Source organism: Onychomys torridus, chromosome 21 (assembly GCF_903995425.1).
Source record: "Onychomys torridus chromosome 21, mOncTor1.1, whole genome shotgun sequence".
Classification (NCBI taxonomy): domain Eukaryota; kingdom Metazoa; phylum Chordata; class Mammalia; order Rodentia; family Cricetidae; genus Onychomys; species Onychomys torridus.
The window spans coordinates 20,312,271-20,317,647 of NC_050463.1; the positions used below are offsets into that span (position 1 = coordinate 20,312,271).

At 48.1% G+C, this 5,377-nt stretch overlaps 1 non-coding gene across 1 annotated transcript; it reads right to left on the bottom strand.

The window, feature by feature from the left end:
• Nucleotides 1–291: 291 nt before the first annotated feature.
• Nucleotides 292–384, bottom strand: Trnai-uau. Its single transcript is given in 2 exon segments — nt 292–327; nt 347–384. It is a non-coding gene; the product is annotated as a tRNA-Ile (tRNA).
• Nucleotides 385–5,377: the final 4,993 nt, after the last annotated feature.

Below are 5,377 nucleotides of genomic sequence, written 5' to 3' on the forward strand. Positions count from 1 at the left end.
CCCGGCATCAGGAGCGCCCCGGACCGGTGTGCATCCCTGGTTTTGGATGCAGTTTATACACACCGGCCTAAAGACCGGGAAGGGCAGTCGGCGGCCGTGAGAGTTCCCTCGCTGGCTAGACACTACTCAGTGGCTCCAAAGCAGCTCAGAAAACAGAGGCACAGCTCCTCGGCGAGCTGTTTTCCCCTCGCTCAGGCAGAGAGACAGGAAACGCGGAGACTTGGAGGGAGCCCTACCTCCTTCCGGTACAAATTACAAAATTAACCGCGAAGCTTAGCTCCAAAAGGGTCGTGCTCCAGGTGAGGCTCGAACTCACAACCTCGGCATCGCTCTGCATGTACTGCCATATAAGTACCGCGCGCTAACCGATTGCGCCACTGGAGCTCCGCTGTCCCCGCCTCGCGAAGGCTCTATCAGGCCCAGGGAGGCGTCGACCGAGCATGCGCAGCCGCCGCCCACGGGCGCCGCTCGGGATGCCAGCCTCCTCCAACTCCCGGCCCGGAACCCAGCGGCTCCGAGCGGCTGTCCGGGGACCGAAGGGTCCGGGGCGGACTCGGCGGGTGTCCCCCTAGGGCCCGCGGGGACGGGTTGGCACGGCCGAGCCTGCCCGGGAGCGGCGGCGTCCTCCGCGGGGCCTCCCTCCCGGCGGCCCAGCCCCCAGCTCGCGCAGAGCCGGCTAGCAGGGGCCGGCCGAGCGACCCCGCGGCTGCCGTGCCCGGGAAGCGAACCCGGGTCCCCGACCCGCCCTTCCGATGGCGCCAGGGCGAGCGGGCAGCAGCCCGAGGGGGGTTTCGGGGGTCCAAGCTGCAGGTGCCTGCTTTCCTATCGTCTTGCAACCAAGTTTCCAGCGTTTCAAAACCCACAGAGTTAAGCATCTCGGAATATCCGTTTCTTTCTGAAAATCAGAAAATCGGAACACTGGGCCCAGCCCTGATGATGGCTTACGGGCCATGTGGTACATTCTCTGAGTCCCTTTGCCTCGTTACAGACTTTTAAAGACTCCGTGCTTTATGAAAATACCAGGGGAGAGACTGGCGAGACCGCTCGGAGGTGAAGAGTGGTGGTGGTCTTGCAGAGAAAGCGGGTTCGGTTCCCGCCACCCACACACAACCCGCGGCGCGCACCCCCACCCCTTAATTCCCAGTTCCAAACACCCACCCACACTTAATTTAAAGATTAAATCTTTAAAAAGGAAGAAAAATTAGCAGGAAGGCCACTTGGGAAAGAGAGGGTAAAGGAGAATAAGTATGCAAAGTACCTGACACGCTTTAATCAGTGTCACGAAACCCAACACTTCAGACAATGAGTAGATGCTAATAAAGTGTAAAAATCATTTTTTTGGCTACAGAAATGGGGTAAAAATCAATAGAACCCGTGCTGGGTCTATTATATTCGCTGTATTCCTATGGATTCATTTTTTTCCTTCTTATTGCAAGAAAAAAAATAGTTGAGGGTTTTTTGTTTGACCCAGGCATTTTGCATACCCCACCTAATAACTGTGGAGTATTCCCCAGATAGTTAGCAATCCTTTCCAAAATCCACTCTCCCCACCCCCACCCTGGGGTCAGACTTTCACTCACGTTGCCACCTAAACCCCTGCCAACATGTTGGTCACCCTGTTTGGTGACCTCAACTCTCATAAGATAGAGAAAGCCAGAAGAGCAAACAGCAGATTGACCAAGATACTAGATGTGATGGGGGGAGTGGGGAAGGGGACACGTGAGCAGGTGATGGGGTAGAGTTAAGGCCATTACTGTGGCCGTCTGGGTGGTCACAGGCTTGGGGTGACATGTTAAACAGTAGCTTGGTACCCAGCTTCAGAAAGCCTTGGCATTTGAGCGGAAGAGGTATTGGCAGTCAGGTTGACAATTGTGGACATATCAGATTCTTCACAAGACAGGACTGACAAAGGTGTTTTCAGAAAGCTGAAAGGCCAGTCGGATGTGGTTGGCACTCAGGTGAGGCAGGAGGATTGATATGAATTCAAGGTCAGCTGCACCACTATTCCATGCCCGATTGAGCTACAGCGTGAAACCATGTTTCAAAACAGAACAATTTTTTTTTTTTAAAGCTGGTTGTGGTGACACACGCCTTTAATCTGAGCATTCCAGAGGCAGAGATAGGTGAATCTCTTGAGTTCGAGGCCAGCCTGATCTAGGACAGCCAGGACTACACAGAGAAGAAACCCTGTCTCAAAACAAACAAGCACAAAAAACCAAACCAAAACAAGGGAATGTCCTGTGTCTGTGTGTGGACTGGATTGTCTATAGAGAAAGGAGCCAGATGAGCCTCCCCAGATGGCTTTAAAATTCAGGAGACATACACCAGACAGGGATGGCCAGCACCCTGCAGATCCATCAGGCCTCCTCATGCATGTCATGATAAGATGTGAAGCATATTAAAGCGTGCCAGCATCTGGGCTCCTGGGAGGATGGGTGGGGAAGTCCAGAGTAAGTGAGGGCAGCTTCAACTCTGAAGAAAACTGGAAATGGGTGAGAAAGGAAATGCATGTAGGGTGTGCAGGGGAACATGGTAGTAGGTACCTCATGAAGGGAACAGGAATAGCTTGGGTCCCAAAGAAACTAAGACTCTCAGGGAAGAGCCTAGAAGGGGTGCTACTGAGATGGAAGAAGGAGAGAGGGAGCCAGGACCACAGGAGAAACCTTCTGGACCATGCAGACTGCCCACCCTCCTCCACAGAGCAGGGAACAAGGAGTCTCACCCATAGATGTCACTGGTCTTTATACATCTTAAGGGGGCTCATGTCTCTTGCATCTGCCTCATCTCTAAATCCAGAAATCTTGACTGAAGAATATTTTCTCCACATAACTCTTCCCAGCACACTGATGTTAACTTTCTAAGACATGGTCTCACCACGTAACCCCGGGCTGGCCATACACTCAGGATCCTCCCACCTCTGCCTTCAGAGTGCAGGTTCTACTAGCCTGTGCCACCAACCTCACTACCTTGAAGTCATCTGAATCATTATGTAAGTTGTGTAATAAAGCAATGATTTTTTAAAAATATAATAAAATTTTCTCTAGGTGTATGGGGAGTTAAAAACCTGTGATGCCTGTAATGTAAAGAGTCTCAATCTTTCCCATATACCGAATAACAAAATCTTTAGTTATGGATGGGAAGGGAAGGCTTGCTGTGTTAACAGATAAGTTTTAAAATAACATGTCATCTTGGCAAAGGGATGAATGTACTGTACATTAAAATGTATGAAATGCAATGACTCATTGTAGCATCAGAAATAGACAAAAACTGTCTCTTAAATGAATGTTTGGAATTTATGCCTTTTGCATTGAAAAAAAATTTTTTGTTACTTCCGTGTTTTTGTGTATAAATGATGAACTAAAAGGGGTCCCAACTGCTGCGTGCATGTGCCATTCTGCAGACTGCAAGAGCGGGCTATGACTGTCTTTATCCCTGACAAAGAAAAGTCAAGCAGTATGTAATGGCCACTATATTTCCCCTTCATGGCTTTGATGTCTGCTATACAAGAGGCATTGTGATGAGCCACACAAACATTTTGATTAACAGAATGTAATTTGGGAGTCTGGTGAATGAAGGCCATCCTGATTCAAATTCATGGAAATACCATTTGACGGTCCTCATTTGCTGTATTTCATCAAACTTTTTATATTTCTTATTTTTAGCCGGTGTTGCATTATAGTTATGTATTAAGCGTAAATGTTGCTGTCCAGAAGCCAAATCCTAAATCAGGAGTCATCATGGACTGACAGCTGAGCTGGTGTTTGGGTTCTGGGTGCTGCTATGGGTACTGGTCACAAGCATCCAGGAGCTTCCAAATGGATTCTGTCGTAATTGGAAGGTCTTCAAAATTATTTTAGTGTTTTGGTTTTTGTTGGTTAGTTGGTTGCTATCTTGAGATAGGGTCTTATGTTGCCCAGGCTGGTCTCAAACTCACTGTGTAGTAGAGGTTGGTCTTAAACTCCTGATCCCCCTGCCTCTGCCTCCCAAGTGCTGGGATTACAGACATACACCCCAGCATCTGGCTTTTAAGCATTCTTTAAATATTACTGTTCCTTAGAACTGGAGGGAGGGCTCAAAGGTTAAGAGCATTTGCTCTCTTCCAGAAGACCCAAGTTCAGTTCCCAGCCCCTATGTTGGGGAACTCACAACCCCCTGTAACTCCAGCTGGAGAGGAACTGATGCTCTCTTCTGGCATCCATCTATACTCACACATATGTGGCATATACAACAGAGACACACACATGGTCACATAAATAAAATAAATTTTAAAAAGAATGGGCCACTTAAAGAAATGCACTTTTCTTAAAAGAAAATAAAAAGATGCCGTAGCCACCTGTAACAGGGTGAACCACCTTGAAGTCTTTCTAGTGCTCTTGTGTTGGTTGGTGTCGAAGAGCTCTCTACCCACATGGTTCCTGAGCCACCCCCCCCCCCCACACCACGTGAGTAAATGACTCTTCTGTTTTCTTAAGAAGAGACAGATGGAGAGTCCAAGGCTCATGTTCTAGGGAAGTTTCATGTAGCTGTGAGAAAATTATGGAGTGGAGGAGATGTGAAATGAAGGAGCATGGGGCCTGTGGTGGTTTGAAAGAAAATGGCCACTATAGGTCCACGGGGAGTGGCACTGTTAGGAGGTGTGGCCTTGTTGGAGGAAGTGTATCACTGGTGGGCCTTGTGGTCTTAGATGCTCAAGCCAGGCCCAGTGTGTGTGTGTGTGTGTGTGTGTGTGTGTGTGTGTGTGTGTGTGTGTGTGTAACTCATTCGTTTTAGAGAAGTCCATTAGCCTGCACCTCAGGTTTCCCACCTGTGAAGCATAGAAACCTTGAACAGTTGTTAAGACTGTCAAATGGACACACTGGACAAGGATCTTTAGAAACCTTCTGTTACTGTATGGAAGAGTGTTATTAATTTGCACCAACTTGTTAGTTGTTGCAAAATTCATTCAGGAAACATGGAAGTCCTTAAATGGTTTCATGTTTTAGCTGAGTGTGAACTCTGTGGGATACTAAATAGCACACCACTTCTCTGAACCTGTTTCCTCACCTAAAAGCCAGGCTGTCAGCAATGACTTCTAAGTGTCCGGGGATCCGGTGATTCCTGCCATCTATGGGGAAAGTGCCTGGGTCAGGAGATAGACACCGGCTGTATTTAGGGAAGGTTCTTATTCGGTCCGCGTTCTCCTGATGGTATTTCTTTCTTTCTTTTTTGTCAGTATTTTTTCTTTCTCTTCTTCTTCTTCTTCTTCTTCTTCTTCTTCTTCTTCTTCTTCTTCTTCTTCTTCTTCTTCTCCTTCTCCTTCTTCTTCTTCTTCTCCTTCTCCTTCTCCTTCTCCTTCTTCTTCATTTGTGTTTTAATTTTACACATCAGCCTTGGGTTC